The sequence below is a fragment of the Meriones unguiculatus genome, chromosome 18 (assembly GCF_030254825.1).
Source record: "Meriones unguiculatus strain TT.TT164.6M chromosome 18, Bangor_MerUng_6.1, whole genome shotgun sequence".
NCBI classification, from domain to species: Eukaryota; Metazoa; Chordata; class Mammalia; order Rodentia; family Muridae; genus Meriones; species Meriones unguiculatus.
The window spans coordinates 6,750,765-6,771,022 of record NC_083365.1 but is presented as its reverse complement, the minus strand read 5'-3'; the positions used below and the strand labels follow the sequence as shown (position 1 = coordinate 6,771,022).

The following is a 20,258-nucleotide window of genomic DNA, read 5'->3' as shown; positions in this document are numbered from 1 at the left end:
GAATAGGGGATAAAGAAATTCTCCAACCTACCCTGTCTTGTAGTGGTCAAAGGAAGCTCTTTATTCTAGTGGAACCCTGACCTTTACTCTAGAGAAGAGAGTGACATTGAAAGGCCAAGAAAAACATCTGTGTGGACAGGCCTTGCTGATTCCCTGCTCAGCACTTAGCAATAGAGGACCCAGTTCTCTCTGATGGCATTCTGGTTTGATTGTGCACCCTGTAGTCATGCCTACACAATGAAGTGACCACAAATCTCAAAAGAGCTTGATTTAGAAAGCATTCATGTAGCTGTACTTGTGAAGGTTCCTGAATGGTTGAGCCCATTTGTAAGCAGCATGGAAGCAACGTGTCTTATCTTTTCCTATCCATCTCTTCATCTGTATGCTTCTGAATAATGTGTATAGCAAACAGGGAAAGTGGGTATTTCTGAGATTTGTGAGCTAAAGCAAACCAAGTGAACTCAGGACAGAGCTATTAAAACCTGAGTATAAGGTAGGTTGATCAACTCAGGTTGATGTGATGTACAGGCCAACATCCTGGAACTTACGGCAGGTGTCTATAGTATAAGGGACAATTTGGAGGACTGCAACCTCAGCCTGTGGGATCTGACCAAGTAGATAGTGTTGGAACTCAATTGGCTTAGAGGACACTCTGCTGGTGTCTACTGTAGACTGCTTGCTCTTAGGAAGGAGCTACACACCTTTTGACATGGTTGGAGTTTTCTGCATTGATTGTAGAGGTAAAGCAGAGAAAAACCAAGAAGACACACTCAATGTTTTTTTCTTAACATACAACTTTCAAAGAGTAAAAGGATCCTGTATTTGCACATGAGAGATTCAACATAAAAGAATCATCTGTTCTTGTTGCCTTGGTAAGAAAACTTATTCCCACAAGTCAAGGTGGACAGTGGCCTCTGACCCTGAGGAAGCTCTCAGGTAATAGCCAGCAAGGAAATGGGGACCTCAGTCCTACAAACAGTTCAACTGTGAGCAAGAAAACATATTCTCTCTTGGAGCTTGCAGAAGGAAAAGCAGAGGGCAATATTTTTCTTGATTTTAGCCATGTATGACACAAATGGGACTTTTATCCACCAATAATAAAAAACAAACCTGCACTGCCTTAAGCCCAAACTTGTGGTTTTTCACTACAGTCACAGCAGGCGTTTAATGCAGATATTCGGGTACCTCTAACAACAGTTTTAACAGACTGCCTCCTCCTTCGAGCATGGACTACTACTCCTTTCCGGACTTCAATGTGTTCATCCATCCTGTGACTTCTGCCAAACAGTTTAGGATTTTGGGTGACCTCCCTCTTCCAAGATCAATTTTTACATTAGCCAGACTCAGTTAGATTATCTTTTTGGTTATAAAATAGTCAGGAATCTCAATGAGGAGGTTTATTTCTTACTCATGGAAAACCTGACATTGACCAAAATGAATTCTAAGGGATCATCCTTCCAAGAAATGACTCAGCCCCATCTGCTTGTATTTCATGACACTGGTGAATCTAATATATCTTTCATGGGGCCAGAGCAGGAGGGGAAACACTGGATAGTCTCCAAAGATTTTACTTTCTTAGCTCAAAAATGAAACTTACAATTTTTGTTCAGAGTCCACTGGCCCAGATGAATATATAACTCTGCCCAACTGCAACAGTCACAGTGCTTTGCTTTGTCGTGTAGTAAAGAGAGACATAGTTATTTCTATCACTTGTAGTATCTCTACCGCATTTATTTAAGAGTGATCAAATTTGGAGCTCCAGTATGTTCTAGTTTCAACCTTGCTTAGAACAGTTTGTCTGACTTTTTTCTTCCTGGCATAGAGACTTGGAGGAGGGAAGCTGGGACAGTGTAACCATGAGCTGTCTTCTCAGGTTCTTGGATTGATAGTGTGTCTAACTAGTAGGCTTAGATTTTTCAAAAACCTACTGCATTTAGGGTTCTTAAATGCTTCTACCTCCCTTCCAACACACTGACCAGGAGTAGGGAAGAAAAAATATTATCAGGAAAGGGGGGTTGTGAACTGTTTTAGACATAGTTCCTTGGGGAAAGTCCACTCTTTGCTGTCTGGATACCAGCAGTCCAGTCAAATAGCCAACCCCAAACAACAATGGCATGATTCAGCAGAAACAGCAAGACTCCACTGACTCGGACTCAGCCAGAGCACCACGAGAAGTTTTCTTTGCTGGAGAGGTTCCCTCGAGGAGTGAAGTGCAGAAAAACGAAGACTGGCAAAGCGATGCGCATCTTACAAAGGGCAGTAATGCCAAAGTGTTGTCTTCCTGTCTGTGGGCTTCCATTTATTCCTTTTCAGAGTCCACACAGTTTAAAAACCATGTCCCTTGCACGAGACAGCTTCCAGCAAAACATCACATGCCCCCTCACGTGTCCCTTTTCAGCTAACCAAGATCATGTGCCCTCTCACAAGTTTGTTTTCAGCTGATGATGAACTAGAAACATTTCCACGTCTAACATTTGGGACAAAACAGAAAACACATAAAAGAACCCAAAACTTTCACTATAAGTGATGTTAATTTGGTAGGCTCTGAAAGGTTCAGTAGGTGAGTCTAGCTAAAAGAGTAGGTCAACGGGGGTGTGTCCTTGGGGTTTGCATCATTGTTCCCCGAGCCTTATTTCCTCTGTTTTCTGACTGTCATAAAGTGTGTAGCATCTGATATATGCTCCCAGCACCATATTACTGTGTCTCTCCATAGACACAAAATAACAGAGCCAAGACTACAGAATAAAACCCCTAAAACTGTGAGCCAAAATGAATAATCCCTTCATTTAGGTGGCTTTTTGTCAGGTATTTGTTCTATCAACAGAAAAAATGACCAGCACAAAAGCTATTTGGTGCTTCCTCTGGACAGGGAGAGAAGTTTTTGGTCCTCGTGGGGAATGTTTCCTTCATCTCCTCCTTTTCTTTTGTCCTTCAGAAGTGATGAAGAATGGGAGAAATGCAAATACAGATGGCTGTCAGCAGTAGGATGTGCTCTTTTCTCCCTCACAGGATGTTGGTGGCATCTCCCAGATGATCTTCATTTGGTTGATGGTTAGTTCTAAGTTCCTGGTCCCCTGAGAACCCTTTGGAGAGCTGCAGCCCTGTGTCCTCTTGTCTCTAGTTCATTCTGTGAGGTGGTGATTGAATGCTTGAAGAGGACACATGGTTTGTTTCTTTCTCCACCCTTTACACTTCCTCATGCACGTGAGTTGCTGCATCATTTTTTGGTGCTGAGTGTCTCACAGAAATGGGCTATGTTAAAAATTGGCACCAGCTTCTTACTTGTTTATTATGCAAACACATCCCATTCTAAGTGGTTGGTATGCTCCTTCACCCCAAGTTCTTGCGAAAAGTCTCTGTCTCCATAGAGAATATACTTAATGTGCATTAATGTTCCCTGACACTGGAGCTACTGCTCAATCTTTCCCAAGATGTCCTCCTCACATTCACTATGGTGGCACACATTGGGCTGACAAGTCATGGTACCCAGCTGTCTCCAAACTAGATGCCTAACGAGACACCAATGTTTCTCTCTGACACACAGCCCTTATCTCCAGGAATGGCTTGCTCAGAGTATCTTCCTTTTGTGGTTATGAGATGAGCCAGGAAGTCACCTCCTTTCTCTAACAAGCAGGCAGAAAAAGCCATGGCTGTCCTAATTCAGCCATTGGAGATGACCATGATTTCCTTGTTTTTTGCTCTAGTGCCTCTGGGAAAATAAAATGGCCCTAAACAATCAATAAAACATGTTTTAGCGTCCTAAGTGTAATAAAAAGGCACTTCTTTATGGTGCTACTGTTAAAACACTAAAGAAGCTCAGAGAAGGAATAAAATAAATGAGACCTGGAGGTAGTCAGAAAAGCATTCATTAGTACAGCTGGTTACAAAGCTAAGACATGACCATTGACTTTATATGTCAATTTGACATGGCCATATGACGTCCAGACACACAGTCAAACATTCAATATTGTGAGTGTTTCTGGGTAAGATTAAAATTGGAGCAGATGAACTTTAACAAGACATTGACTCTTCCTGAGCCTCTAGAGGACAAACGTTCTTTCTTTCTTTCTTTCTTTCTTTCTTTCTTTCTCTCTCTCTCTCTCTCTCTCTCTCTTTCTTTCTTTCTTTCTTTCCTTATCTTTTTTTGTTTTTGATTTTTTGTTTTTCAAGACAGGGATTCTTTGTGTAGCCTTGGCTGTTCTGGACTTGCTCTGTAAACCAGGCTGGCCTCGAAGTCAGAGGGATCTGCCTGTCTGCCTCCCTGAGTGCTGGGATTACCGACATGCCCCCACCACACCTGGTTTAGAAGACAAACTTTAACAATGGAAGTTTCACTAGCCCCTTTTTTTTCCTCTCAGGGTCTCCTGTTTGGAATGAAAATTTCTATTGTCTTTCTGTATCTCCAGGTTGCTGATTGCAGATCTTGGGATTCCTCGCCTCCATAATCTCATGAGTGAATGCCTTATAATTTACCTCTTTGTTTCTTGTCATGTTTTGCTGGAGCCCCTTGACTAATATCGACTTTACCTCATTTCATCCTCAAACTAGCTGAAAAGTACAGTGATTTGTCTATTCCCTTACAAATAAGGATGTTAAGATTCAGGCCACCCAGGTAGAAAGATCTCAGGTAGACTCCCTACCCACTAGACCCTGTTTTATATATATATATATATATAAAGAAAGATTTGGAAGTCTGTGAAAAAGAGCAGGAGTGTGGATGTCCCTCTAGGGACTATCTGAATGAATGGGAAGAAATGACCAAGGATTCCGGGCTAATGCCCTCTCTGAGGTCCCACAGACCTCACCATGGTGCCTACTGGGTACAAACGTGTGTGAGTAGAAAAAAAAAAAGACACTTCTGAAGTAGAATTACAGGAGGAAAATTCAGGCAAGCAAAATTCTATATAAACACATTTTCTTTGGGGGAAAAAATGATGTTGACGCCTGTTCTAGATGGCTTCTATAGAGCTCAGAATCTAATAAAGGGCCAGTATCTAATAAAGGATCAATACTTTCCTTAACAAGCTATGAGGAAACTGGTTTAGATTACCAAACCTGCATCTGGAGAGCAATTGCTGAAGCAGTGGCCCCTCATCCTCTTCTGCGCCTAATTCCATTTACCTCATTTTGCTTCTGTTTAGTTTTCTAAATATAGCCAGAAGGCTGAGTCAACCTAGCTATAATGCCCATAATCAGCTGGGCTTGGCTCCCTGAAAAACTACTGCTGTGCCCTCGTGGAAATGACATTAAAATAGGCAGAAGAAAAGAGTGATCAAAGCCATAAACCTGAAGAGACCAACATCACTGCTCCTTGGGAAAGCTCCGAGGCTGTATTAAAAGACAGCAAGGAGCGCTGGGCCCAGGTATTATCTGTCCTGATGGCATTTCTGAAGTTCTCCATGTGCGTGGGAGGCCTCAGAACAGGCAAACAACTGAACTTCTGCAGTGCCTGGAAACCAGGATAACGCACATGGCAGGAAAATGCTCTATAGATGGGCTGCAGCCTGGCACCTGGAGCCACCATAAAGAAGCATTGCAGAAGCTACGATGTCATGGGATGAAAGAAAAGAAAAAGTGAAAAGCAAAACAGCAGCAACAACAAAAAACGTGAAAAGCACTTTCACTGGGTGCTGGTGATGCATTCCTTTAATTCCCAGCATTCAGGAGGCAGAGGCAGATGAGTTCAAGGCCAGCCTGGTCTACAGAGGGAGTTTCAGGACAGCCAGGGCTACACAGAGAAACTCTGTTTTGAATCCACCCCAACTCCCCACCAAAAGAAAGAAAGGAGAGAAGGAGGGCAGGAGGGAAGGAAGGAAGGGAGGGAGGGAGGGAGGGAGGGAGGGAGGGAGGGAGGGAGGGAGGGAGGAAGGGAACCATTTTATACATGCTCTAAGCAGAATCAAAGAAAAAATTTGCCTTGAGATTTTCAGTAGTCAACATAGTAACTCCCTCATGTTCCTCCTCTCTTTAAAAATAATGAATACACCTATCTCTTCAAGGGGGCAAAGGGTCAGTCCCAGGTGCAATCAGTTTATTTTTGGGGTTTCTCTCTCTCTCTCTCTCTCTCTCTCTCTCTCTCTCTCTTTGTGTGTGTGTGTGTGTGTGTGTGTGTGTGTGTGTGTGTAGACCAGAGCTGGACTTTACTTCTTCATATAGTGTTTCTCCCTGAACCTGGAGACCAACCCGCTAGACTGACTTGCCAGAAAGCCCCTGGGACCTTCCACTCTCCGATTTCCAGTGCGGGGATTGCCGGCACCTGACACCGTTCCCGGCTTCCTAGTGGAGATCCAACCTTGGATCCTAATGCTGTACAGCAAGCATTTTACCCACTCAGCCATCTCCTCAGCCCCAGGTTCCTTAAATGACTCTCACGGCTAGTTGGTAGATATTTCTTCTTTTTCTTTTATTTTTTTAAGCCATTATGTTGGTACCTTTAATTTCACCAAGCAGTTATTCGTAAACATTTAAAAATCTTGAAAGGATTCTTCCTTACTATTTTACCATTTAAAGCATACATTCTTTTGTTGTTGTTGTTGTTAGGTATTTCAATTACAGAACGTGACATACTTTCTGTGTCACCATTTTGGTTTTTTTTTTTTTTTTTTTTTTTTTTACATTTCTGTAGGTCTCCATTATCAAAAATTTTTTTTCTTTTACCTAGTTCAGCTTATTTCCCATGATAGATTCATATTTCAAGAAATAATTTTAGAAACTCTTCTTTTGTCAACACAATTAAAAATATTTCCTTATTTATTCTTAAGGCTTGGCTTTGCTTTTTTCTTTTTTTTTAACACCCAGCTATGTGCAATTCATTTACTATATGGTACATGTGAATTTATTTTTATCTCTATATAAACTACAGACTTCATAGATGAAAATATTGTGTGACTATGTCTAGAGTCAGCCCTCACTCATTGTCTCACAGCTCCTGTCTTCCGTTTTCAAAGCCAGGAGTACTGGTGGCTGATAGCAGGTGTCACTCTGCTTGTTTATTTTCTTGCCCTCTTTGTGAGGAAAGGGTGGTTACATAAGTCAACCTAGGTGATTTATGAGAAGCTTCAATTCTGTAGAATATTTAGTGTCGCACATCTCCAAAGCCCTTCTCGCCATGGAAGGAAATGTGTTCAGAGACTTGGGAAATGAGAATGAAGATGATTGGGACATTATTCTGCCTGTCACAGAGGGATGATGAGAACAAAGGGGAAAGCAAAGTTTTGTTATTCAAAGGTAAGTCGGCTTCTTTTCATGTCAATAAGGGCTGTGCACACCGAGTGGAGGAAGTAGACACAGGTCCCAGCCCTAGCTGAGAAGCTATCTGTAATTGATTCCCTCTGGCAAAGGGAAAACGTCACTGGGTACAGCAACTGCTCTCCAGGGGAAGCCCCAGGCCTAGGAGTCAAAATTAACTCAGTGGTATTTTTGTGGACTTTTTGCTTCATTATTCTTTGTTCTAGCTTTTTTTTTAAATTGATCTTTTGCCTGTTTGCTTTTATTGTTATTTTTGCATTTTTTTTTTGCTGTTTCTTTGTGTTTATGGGATAATTTTTTGGAAAAGAGAAAGAATATAATATTGGGTAAGAAGAAAGGGTGGGAAGAATCTGGGAGGAGTAGGGGAGGAGAAAACATGATCAAAGTATGTAAAAAATCTAGTTAAAATATAATAAAGGAAGAAGTAGGAATTTTTTAAAGGGCTGTGTATTATCTTAGTGATCAGGTAGTTAATCTATATTGTAAAGTAAGTAGAAATCCCCTCCTTTGCAGAGTGAAGCTGAGATGATATGGTTCATATAAACAGATTGATATTTGATTAATTTTTGGTTTTTGGAAGAACAAAATAGATCATTTAAAACCTTGGAAATGTCTGTTAAGTATGTCCTAACCATACTGGTTGACAGACAGTAAACACTGTTCTATTAACTACAAATATAAAAGTTAAAATGCAGACCTTGGAAGCCAGGTGTGATGGATCATACCTGTCGTCACAGCACTTGAGAGACTGAGGCAGGTGAATTGCCATCAGTTCCAGCCCAGCAGGGATAGAGAAGGGGATTCTGACTAAAGGTGTCAGAGACTGAAGAGCTGGCCCAATGGTTTAAAGTACATACTGTTCTTAAAGAGGACCAGAGTTTGGCGCCCAGCAGCCAGGTGAGGTGGCGGTAACTCCAGTTCTACAGGATTTGGCTCCGCCCATTGAATTTGGCGGGTACTGTATCCGTATACACAAACCCACAGATAAATGTAAATACATAATGAAGAAGATAATAAAATCTTTTTAAACAAACAAGAAATTACCATTACTGTAAATTATCTCTATAATAGTTATGCTACCTCAAAGGTAATCTTGTGAAAATCTTGATTTTAAAAATTAATTGTCATAGCCAACCATGGTGGCACACACCAATAATCCTAGTACTCAGAGAGGCAAAGGCAGGTGGACCTCTGTGAGTTCAAGTCCAGCCTGGTCTACAAAGCGAGTCCAGGACAGCCAAGGCTACAGAGAGAAACCTTGTCTCAGAAAACAAAACAAAACAAAAATTAATCCTCTTTAAGTCAAAAACCTATCACAGTAGCCTCAGGCTTCCTCTGGCAATATGACACACTGGGAGAACTGCCTGTAATGACCATAAGAAATAAAAGAAAATGAAAACAAGCCATCTACACAAAGCTGAGAAATCAGCTACACATACAGCAAACTCACAGTCATCTTGACATAAAATCTTTAAGGAATATAGATCTCTTAATCTCTTTAAAAAGAAGTTATTCTAGAGGCAGATGTCAACAAACCAAGACATGAATGAAGAAAATATAACGAATGTGCCATTGCTGAAACCATTTAACTATAAGACTTAGATTAATTCAAATGCCAGTCAAATTTGCAGCATGAAGAAATAACAGAAACAGCATCGGGAAAGGGAGGAGTGTAGGAAACAGTGTGGGTAGATGGTAGCCTTGGGCTGCGGGGCGATGCCAAGGGCAGTATTTGCAAACCCAGTAAGGCAAGTAGGTCATCAAAACAAAGAGGCGCCTAAAACCACACGGTCGATTCTAAAAATCATAAGAACAACTAGCATATTGGATGGTGAAGAGGAGGAAGGGAAGTGAGGAAGAAATGGAGCTTCATTATAATACTGTCATGACCATTTGTAATGAGGAGTCTTCTGACAAAATTAGTTATATGAATCTAAAATCCAGGACAATTTTCTGTGTCCCTGGGCGTAGCTACTCAGGAGGATGAGGGAGGTGAGTCACGTGAGCTACAAGTTCAGGACTAGGCTGGCAACACAGCAACTTTATCCTAAAAATTAGTTTTTGTGGGTTGGAGAGATGGCTGGCTCGGTTTAAGAGCTGTTGCTCTTGCTAAGGACTTGGATTTGTTTGCTGATACTCGCTCACACGTTGGCTCTCAACCATCCATGACTCCAGGTCTAGGCAATCCCATGCTACTTTCGTCTGACTTCTGAGGACACTGGGCATGCATGTATGTATGCCTCACATAAGATAGAGCAAATCTAAAAGTTTACAAGTCAGTTCTTCTGTGTTTATGTATGTGTGCCGGTGTGTGCGTGTGTATGTGTGCGTGTGTGAGAGAGGTTGATCCTGGGTGTCTTCCTCAATTGCTCTCCGCTTCATTTGTTAAAATAAGCTCTCTTACTGAACCTGGAGCTTGATAATTCAGCTACCTGCTCAAGGCCAAGGCCCCATCTAGGTCCTCAGCGCTAGCACTGCATGAACTGACACACCAACACACCCAGCTTTTTTGACTTGAATCCTGGCACTGAACTAGGTCGTCATACTTACACAGCAAGGACACTTCTCTCCAGCCCACACTCCCTCCCTCATTAATAGTGGCATAGCCGTGTGGTGAAAAAGACGGGGGCTGCTCTACACGCACAGATACACCTTCAAAATCTATCGGAGTTAAAGGGCTGAAGTAGTTACTTTTGCATCACTGTGACCAAAGTCTCTTAGAGAACAACTTTAAGGGTTCAAGATTCGCTTTGCCTCATGGTTCTGTCTAGGGTCTGTCTAGGCTCTGTCTAGGGTCGCTGGGCCCTGTGTCCTTGGGCAGAGCATGATGGTGACACGAGTATACAGAGGACAGCAGTTCATAGCAAACGAAAGGACAGAGCGGACAAGGGACCAGCCACCAAGGAAAATTGTCAAAGGCATTCCCCCAGTGACCCCTCCCGGGAGGCCTCACCTCCCAGAGTTTTTACTGCATTTCAGAATGGCATCCTCAGTTGAGGACCAAGCATTCAGTACCTGTGCTTAGGGAGGACTTTTCACAGCCAAATCATAAGAGGAGAGAGGAAGAAAAGAGAACATCTATATGCAAGCGTGTCTGCACGCACTCGTGCAGACTCACAGGCAGGTTAGTAAGACTCAGGTATATAGTAACTTTCTTTTGGACATGAATGCTTGGTTGGGAACAGGCCTTTGAAATTTGTGTCTTGTCTTATTGACTTTAAGATGTAGGCTGTTATTTGTTTTGCTAAAACAAACAAACAAACAAAAACCAAGATCCCGATTTTGCAGGGTGAAGTTTTATAACCCTTTGAGGTGTGAGACAGATACCTCTGAAACAATGAAGCGAGTGCTGTAAAGCAGGAATGTGCTTGGCACTGGAAAGAAGCCTCAGAGGCTTGATGATACCTGTAAGGGTTGGAGAAGCTGTGTTCTGAATGGCCAGGATGATTTAAGGGGGATTTACAAAACGCTGTCAATCCACACTACTTAACGAGTGACTCAGGGTGCGGTGCGTGGCTGCAGAAGCTAGAAATGACATGCTGGTGCTGGTTCCAGCCAGTCAGTAGATTGCAAGGCCAGTGGCATTTTGTTTGGCAAACATTTATTATGCCCTCACTCTGTCCCAAATGACATGCAGCACCTTGGGAATCCCAAGTAGATGAACAACGGTCCCTGTCTTCAAGAAGGCACACTCTAATATTGTGACATGGTAGAGGGGAATGATGATCCTAACTGTGCATCTCTTTAGAGAGGACATTTATCTCATCAGCTTTCTCACTGGTGAGAGAGCATTTATTACACAGCTTTCGCGATGGGAAATTACATCTGTATAATTAATAAAGTAAAAAGTTATCGTTTTTTACTTTGACCTACACTTAAACCCTGAGCCAAAATCAGCTGCTTGCTTTGGGGAATGTGGGGCAGGTGCATAGAAGCCAAAGCAAGAATGGGCCTCTGCCTTTGCTGCTGTCGGTGCCGTCTCTCCCTTTTTGAGAAGTTCAGCTGAAAGGAGGCCCCTTATAAAGCAGTCAAACGGAGACGCCCACTTCTGATTTTATCATCAGTATATCTTAAAAATCTGTTTTTATTTTATGTGTGTGAGTATTTTATCTTATGTGCCTGCATGTTTATAAGTGCACTGCCTTCGTACCTGGTGCTCGCAGAGGCTAAAAGTGGGCAATGGAGCTCCTGAAACCAGTTGTAAGCTACTACGTGGATTCTGGGAACTGAATCTGGGTCCTCTGCAAGAGCAACAAGTGCTCTTAACCATCTCTCCAGCCCTTACATCAGAAAAAAGAACTAAAGTACAAATATCACACAGACCTGTTTGTTGTTTATTACTTACCTACCATGAGGCTTCAATGAGATAACTGTATGAGAGGGAAATGATGGCTGGACCTGGTCCCTAGACTGTTCCTTTACCTATGATTTTCCAAGAATTAGAAAACAGTAAGCTATCTTTGCAGTTGACTTGGCCCAGGGCTTAGCAAGGGACCATCTCAGATAACTGGCTTCAGTTGTTGGGTGTCTTTGTAGTGTGAAAACCTTGTCCCACCAACATGGCATCCTGTTTAAATCTTAGAAAGGACTTTCTTTAGTGTTAGAACCTCAGGTGGCTCTCAGAAACCCTGTTTTCCTCAGTTAAGAGTAAGATGTCTGCCCATCTTACAAAGTTAGGAAGAAGAAATTCTTGGAGGAGACATAACCTTCAAGAAAGATTTCATCTTTTTAAATCATTAATTTAAAAATTACAGGCTTTATGGAAGTTTGTTGCTATTCCATTGGTCTTGTGTCCTGTGTCTTTGATTGTGTTGAAAGCTAAGATCGTCATTTCTGACACGATAGGCAGAGTTTTGGCATGGCGTTGGCCAGGTAGGCCACCAGTGCAGGCAGCAAGCCTCTCCAGCACTGACCGATGATGTTGACCTGGGTGGAATGATTGGATTGGTAGTCTTCTTTAGCCTCACTAGAAGCAAACCTGTCAAACTGTGTTGTTTTTCATTTTGGTCAGTATGAATCACAATGGCAAATTGACTGCAGAAGGAAGGTCAAAATTAATTTTTTGGTCGTGAAATTTTGGCCTTCCTGAGGCAGAGAGAGAAATAATAAATTTAATGGGATGGTAGTTTTTCTGCACTTCCGTCCACATAGAGCCAGTGAAGGAAAGAAAGGGACATTGAGTCTTGTGGAGTGTTCAGTTGGTATTTATGCTCTAAGCTAATGCTGTTTTCTAACCTCACTTCAGCACAACAGAAGTGACAAGGAGGAATCATTGTAGGTACAGAAAGGACATGTTCACATGTGAAGAATGGAGAGAAACATGAAAACATGCAATTAGACCAGCGCTGTCAGGCTCATTAAGCAGTGTATATATTTTCTGCATGCTCTCATTTCACTTTATGTCATCTTGTCATAAGCACTGGGTAATTAGGGACAAAATACTTGTTTGTAAATCATATCCTGCCCGAAATGCTGCTGTGTGCTTTTGAAGCTTTCTACTCTAACCCTAAGAACACATATCTCTCATATTTAAGGGAATGTTTAGGAATATTCTAGCATTAATCTGCTGGCATATTTGATGAAAATGCTTTATATTTTATCCAGGAATATGCTATTGTTTTATTTGTGCTTTTTGAATAAAATATGTAGGAATTTACCTTTTCGTTCTTCCAGAACAATCCATGAATAGAAGGACTGAGCCTAGTATATAAGCCCGTGCTGGCAACAGGGAAAATTCAGAGAAGTAGTGCATTTGCTAGTAGCTCCTTGCATGGACCTTCTTAGACAGTGTTTTTAAAAATTCCACATTTTTTTTCTCCCTCCACAATAAGTTGGATAAATTGATTTTATTGTAGCCACATAATGATGCTAGAATCTAAGCAAGAAAAAACTGCAGACAGAAGCTAGAGCAGGAATGAATCTCTCAAACATAATGATGAATGGAAAATACGAGGCACATTTTTTCATCATTCTCTTCACAGGAAATTCGGAGACAAGAAGAAGCAACTGTGTGGTATTTGGATGGAGTGACGTGTGATGTGGAGGGACAGTATGCATGCACATGGAAGGAGCAGAGGCTGGAACGGAACCTGGAGAACCTGCCAGAGTGCTGGTCATGCTCTGTATCTTGATCTGGGTATGATGATGCTCTCGTGGGCAATTATATAAGTCAAAATTCCTCAGCTCCATTTAAGCTCTCCATGCCTCCTTGTCTATGATTCCTGAATAACAAACATCATAACCATCACTGTCATCATGTCCTAGGCTTGACTCTCAAACACACACACACACACACACACACATTCTACTCTTAAACAAATCATTTGGAATGGAATTAAACTACCATTTCCAGTTTGCTTTTCTATGTATTCTCTATTTAAACTCCAATCAACAACTGATATAACAGGAAGTTAGGTTTTATTTTTAATAATAGTTACACAATGTACACAAATCCAACCCTTGAACCATTTTCTGTATAATCTTTTTTCTTGCTTCTCAGTGTCTCCAAGTGCTTTGCTTGTTTGCTTTTCAAAAAAAGATAGCATCTTCAACAAATGGTGCCAGATGTCTACATGTTGAAAAGTGCAAATAGATTCAGACTTATCGCCCTGCACAAAACTAAAGTCCAAGTGGATCACAAACCTCAACATAACACCAGACACACTAAATCTGTTAGAAGAAAAAGTGGGGAAGAAGCTTGAGCTCATTAGCACAAGAGACAACTTCCTGAACAGAACACCACCAGCATAGGCTCTAAGAGCAACAATCAATAAATGGGACCTCATGAAACTGAAAAGCTTCTGTAAAGCAAAGGACACTGTTGACAAAACAAAACAACAGCCTGCAGACTGGGAAAGGATCTTCACCAACCCAATTTCTGACAGAGGGCTAATATCCAGAATATATAAAGAACTAAAGAAGTTAATCAGCAACAAATCAAGTAATCCAATTTAAAAATGGGGTATGGAGCTAAACAGCGAGTTCTCAACAGAGGAATAGTGGATGGCAGAGAAACACTTAAAGAAATGCTCAATGTCTTTAGTCATCAGGGAAATGCAAATCAAAACAATCCTGATATATATAGTTCTCTAGTGAACTAAGAGACAAGTTAGGAGGGAGACCCTGGGGCCAAGATAGCTCCTGTCAGTCTTGTCTGTTAGCTGCCCACTTTTCAAGGATGTATGTTTCTAATTAAGGCAAACAGGACAAATGGGACAGCAGTGACCCCTTCATTTCCAAAAGACAGCGTGTAAAGAGCTGGGTAGAGACCTTGATTAATGGAGCATTTTAAGCTGGTGGGATGAGGGCCACACTGCTCTTCTCTAAAGAGGATGCCATGTGGTCTTTTGCTGCAGTCCAGAGTCTAACCTGAAACCCCTTACTGTTGCTGTTCCCCTTTCATATTTCATAACAACAACCTAAGGCTTTATAAAAAATCAAGTGAGAGACTGTTTCCTGTGCTTAATGTTGATCCGCATAACAACACATTGCTAGGGAATTCTGACTAGAGCCTAAAACGGGATTTTCTTCAGACTACCAGCTCCGGAATGATACAGAAAGTTTTACTAATTATGAAAGCTTGGCCGTATCTTAGGCTTGTTTTCAACTAGTTCTTAAATTAACCCCTTTATACTAATCTACTTTTTGCCATGTGGTTTGTTACCTTTCCTCAATATGGGACCTGTTCCATATCTGGCTGGCGAGTCTTCTGCACCAGATTCTTTCTAGAGTTTCTATCTTTTCCCATAACTACCTTTCCTGCCTTTGCCATAGGCTATTCAGCTCTTTATTAATCCAATCAGAAGGCTCTGGAGGAAGTGTTTACAAAATAGGATGCAGCCATATGAATGGCAATACTTTGAAACTCTGTCCTGTACAGAAATCAGCATTTGAAATACAATATTTGAAATACAGTCTTTCACAGTGCACGAAAAGATCACCCCAACAAGGGTCTGGAGCAGAGAGGTGTTCAGAGACCTATATTCCAGGAAAAGCCTTCACAGCTGGGTACAGGCATCCTTCACATTACCCACTTGCCCGAAGCTTCTTGCCAACCTGGGGGCTTGTCTGTGTGGGCACTCGTCTCCATTTTCTCTGTTTCCAGCAGACATTGTGGAACTTTTTTTTTTCAGAAGTAAAGATCAGTGTAGATGACTGGCTCAACATGGGATGCCTTGAAACTTAGGAAAAAAATGTAGATCCCAGGGGTGGAGTTGGAAAGCCACGCTTCAAAATCCTCTGTCATGTGTACAGCAGAGGACCAGCAGTTGGACCTTCCCCAGAGGGTAACAGTGGTCTCCTCCCACAGTAAGCCAAGATGGGATCTCCATGGCCATACGTTGAAGGTAGAGCCACTTATCCCTTTTCTTCTCTATTCCTTTCCACAGTTTTAGAGAACTAAGCCCAAATGCAGGGAGAAGGGGTGGACAGGCATGGATTTGAGTCAAAGCGTATTCTTCTTTAAGGAATAAAGGAGCCTCTCTGGGCCCATACTAGGGAAAGAGAGAAGCTTGAGTGTAAGCAGAGGATTATGGTCTGAATTCTAATGCTGAGCAAGGTTTCTGAGCCGCCCTAGTAGGACAACTGCGTTCCATCGTTCCATCGTCTTCCCCTGTGCTGTTGCGCCTACAGGCATTATTTCTATTTATTCTTTTAAAAGCCACACTTTTAATTAAAATCGAATTAGATCATCTCTACCCCCACCCTTCCGGGCCCTCTGAGGAACCCTCCCTCTCCTACAGGCACGTTCAGTGTGAATCTCTCTAAAACTACCCCTCGGTCAACCTGGTCATGACTGAGCTTGGTGATTCTAGGGAACGTGTAAGCTCTATGCCCGAAGTCCTTTTTGTGTTCTCAGTAGACCTGGCTCCCACCTGCCTGTGAGTCCTCCGTTCTCCTCACTGATGCCTTGGGGCCATCCTGTCTCTTTCCCGTTTCTGGAACAGGTAGACACAGTCTCACCTTGGGTTCCTGCTGTTCCCCCTTTCGGGACTTGTTTCTTATTTCTTACCAGACATTCTCACGTTTCTCTTTTCACCCAGGTTCTACTCAAACATTAAATCCTCAGAGATGCCATTGCTATCCCTTGTTCCTCTAGCAGTCTTCCTGGACTACTTGGGGCGTCTTTTTATTTTAGGGTTTTCACATGTCACCACTGCCTCTGTGATAGTATCTAACCTCATCAAGGAAATCACTTTGTCTTAGGTTTACCTTAGAATCTTGGCCAAAGAGTAGTGAGTATGTCTGGCACATAAAGACCTTTGAAAACATGTCTAAGAAGCCATTACGGGGAGGAAATAGGAAGCTCAGTGAAATATTTCATTTAGGATTAAGAAGACTACTGTTCACGCAGCACCGAGTGATAATAAGCTCAATATTAGCGTGAGCACCTGGTTTAACAGGAGACTGCTGTGATAGTCTTTCCTGTATGTACAATGAAACAATCTCTGAAAGTTGGAGAGAACCCTCGGGTAGAAGGCGAGTTTTACGGATGTTGGTATATGTGCAGACGGCTTTGCAATGGCCATTCTGTTTTTCGTAAGCGTCTATCAAAAGTGCAGCACAAGGACGATCTAACTTGGGACTTTGTGTGTGCTGCTCAGCTGATTCCAGGCCCAGGAGCGCATCCAGAGAAAGGCGAGCACTTTAGCGACTGTTTTAAGTTACTGTTGGTGGTTTGTTAGACAGCAAAGACTGTATCTCTGTGTATTATGCACTAGGTTCTACTGTTAAGAACTGCCAGTCACATAAATGACAGGCTCTAGCTCACCCTTCTGCGGATAATACTGGAAAAGTATAGGGCATTCAAGGGAAGCCTTGAGGAACCTGGCTTGAGTGTAGCTACTCTATTTATTGGCTGTGCAACCTGGGACAAAGTGCTTACCGTTTCTGAGTCACACTTCTCACACACAGGCAAAGAAGGTCTAAAATACTGCCCTGACCCCTTGCTACTCAAGTCAGCCTCAGACCAGCAATATGCGAATGAGTTGTTAGGAACATCAAACGTTACTCCTGTCCTGCCTAATGAAAACCTGCACTTTAAAAAGCCGCCCTGGCAATTTGTGTGCTCGGTCCCCTACACCCTGAAGAACGCTGACTCACCAGACCAGCCCATCTTGAAGACCCCTGACCGTGAAGTATCGGCTTTCTTTGGAATCTTTCGCGTCTGTTTATCCTTGCAGGAAAAGCTCATCTGGGTTAGTGACTTTCTGTTCTGGCACAGGCAGGCAGGGTCAGTCCTGAGAAACCTTTTTCAAGGTTCACTTAAAACTGAAGTTTTGTGTTTGGCTAGGGAGTGGTCAGTGGCTCTCAGCCCATCACCGTTAAGTTGGTAAATTATTATTTTTTCTTTTTTATTTTGAGACAGGGCTCAGGTTGGCCTTGAACCCACTGTATCGCTTAGGCTGCTCTCAAAACCCGTATCAACTGGGATTACAGGCACTTGCCCGCACTCAAATTGATCAACCTTTGATGGTTATTCCCTTTCTATCCCTGCTGAAAACTGCCAGAACGAACTAGGGGAACGGCTGTTTTGCATTTTCAAATGTTTGTGCCCACAGTGCCTGGACCGCCCCTGGTCCCTGCACCTCTGCAAACCTCCTCTCCATTTCTTAAGCTACCCTCCAAGCCAAGCCCTTTCCTCTTGACCCGCCAGACCAGCTCGGGCAGCTGAGCATGCCCAGTTCAGCCGCGAGCATGGGCCCCAGTCCCCAGTGCGCAGGTGCCACGTCTCTGGGTTTTGGTGGCCGCCGCCAGGCAGTGGGGGAGGAAGCAGAGTGGCTCGGCAGGAGGAAGCCCTCCGGGAGTTCCGGAGCTGCTCCAGTGCGGGGTCTCCACAAAGGCTGCCGCCGCAGGAGCGGGGCCCCCGGTGTCAGCTGCGGGGACAGGGCGAGCTGGCCAGCGGCCTCCGGCATCCGTGGGACCGAGGTCGGGGTGGAGTGGGGTGCACATCTCAGGACCACTCGGGGAGACTGGAGATCACTTTCGGGCTCAGCGTGTGCCGTGGTAGCACTTCCTCCGACAGACTGTTTCTCGGGAATAAAATGCCCCTCTCCCGGTGCGCGCCGCAGGGTACACGCTCGCTCTCCGCGTTCGTTCAGGGTGACACAGACGAAAGCGCAGTTCCCGCTCCCCGCGCCCGGGGCTGGCCGGCCCGCGCCCCCTCCTCCCGGGCCGGGCGCCCGCCGAGCCCGCCGCCACCGGCGCGGTCGTCCCGCCGCGGGCCCAGCACGGCGCCCGCGGGCTCGCGGCGGCCGCGGCCCCGGGAAGGCGGCGGCGGCGACCCCGGGACCCCCCCCCCCCCGCCCGGCCGGCCCGCGCGGCCCCGTCCACCCCCAGCCCCGCCGGGCGCCGCACTGGGCATGCTCCGTAGCCCGGGCAGGTTGGGGCTGCGAGGCGACGGCTCGGGCTCCGGAGGCAGCGTCGCGGCCGGGCGCAGGGGCGGCGGGCCCGGGGCCGCGCGGGGCGGCGGGCGGCGGTGAGGTGAGCGCGGCGGGGCGGCGCGGGCGGCGCGGGCGGGGGCGGCGGAGGGCGGGGCGGCGCGGAGGGGCCCGGCGGCCGCGGCGGCGGGGAGGGGGTGGCGGCGCGCGAGCGGCCGGGAGCCGCGGACGGGCTCTCACACGCGCGCACCCGCACGCGCGCGCGCACCGCGGGGCTCCCGGAGGCGGCGGCGGCCGCAGCCCCGGCAGCGACTCGCCGCGAAGTGACAGGTAGGAGAGGGCTCCCCGGGTCCCGCCCGGGGATGCTCCCGGCGCTCCTCGCCGGGCTCCCAGGCTTCCCGCGGCTGCGCCCCGGCCGCGCGCGCGCGCCCCCGGATGCCCTGCCGGGGACCCGGTGCAGGTGCGGGGTGCCGGGCGCCCCGCGCGGGAGGCAGGGGACCCCGCCACCCGCCTCCCCGGCGATCCTCTGCCGCCGGCTTCCCCCTGCCTACCCCGACGTTCACCCTCTCCTGCGCTAGAAATAGCTCGGCCCGACGTGTACAGGATTATTTTGGTTGGAAATAGTTGGCGCCGTGCAACGCATGTAAATGTGTGTGCGTGTGCATCCTCAGCGTCTTCTGGGGACAGCTTACGACTGACAGACCGCTTCCACTTGACACCGACAGGCTAAGCGCTCCTTCTGGGCAGCCTGTGGGCCTCCTAAAAGCACGTAAAAGAAGATTGCCTATTATCCGAAGTTTAAAGTTGTTTTTTCTTAGTCAGTTAGATCCTGTCAAAATTGTGCAGTATTTCCGAGTTTAGACTCTGTAAACTACGGAATCGAAGTGTGAAAACAGAATTCTCCAATTGAACAACTCTAGAGTTATGAAACCAGCATTTTTCTAGAAAGAAAGGCAAATGTCTGTTATATTTCCACAAATATGTATACATTCGGGACATGACTTAAATCGCAACTCCTGTAGGGATTCCTCCTATTGCTCTTACAGCAAGGTGCTTGAGATTTAATTTGGGACAAAACATTTGTGGGCAGTCGCCATTTTTCAAAGTAGTGGGGTGCATGGTGGTTCACTCATTTCAATCAGCCATTTGTGAGGTAGGTGTTGGCAGTAATGTCCAAACACGGGCAGGTGTATAAAGCTTTGGAAAAGAACTGAATTTCTTCCTTTCAGGAGAAATCAGATCATAACATGAAGATGGCAAGGAAGAGCAACCAGTGACTACCTGGGCAGACTCCCACAAGCTCAGAAAGTGAGGGGTTACTCTTTAGGATAAGAAGATTGTGTGTGTGTGTGTGTGTGTGTGTGTGTGTGTGTGTGAAATTTCACCTGAATCCTTTAGTGCTTTCAACACTGACGGTTTTAAAAAGATGTGCTTGAAATGAGAACCGAATGTTTTGAACCCTTCAAACTTTGATAACCTAAGTTACAGAATGACAGAGAGGGTCAGAAACTCAGCTCACAGGGATCTTGCGGTGTAATCCTGACTTGTATGTGTTATGTAATCTAGATTTTTTTTCCCCACAGAACAGTCCTGCATATTTTTCAACTGGTGTATTGATCTTTTGTGTCATCT

The 20,258-nt window shown here is 44.8% G+C and overlaps 1 protein-coding gene across 9 annotated transcripts in view; it reads left to right on the top strand.

The window, feature by feature from the left end:
- Window positions 1-18,620: 18,620 nt before the first annotated feature.
- Window positions 18,621-20,258, top strand: part of LOC110563159 (1-phosphatidylinositol 4,5-bisphosphate phosphodiesterase beta-4) — a 368,349-nt gene continuing 366,711 nt past the window's right edge. For 8 of the 9 annotated variants that reach the window (XM_060371836.1, XM_060371832.1, XM_060371834.1 and 5 more), the window contains exon 1: window positions 18,621-18,729. The gene's annotated coding sequence lies outside the window, so the exon portion shown is untranslated. Of the gene's footprint in view, window positions 18,730-18,822; window positions 18,957-20,258 lie in introns of those variants that run through there. The other variant, XM_060371829.1, reaches the window with a different exon arrangement.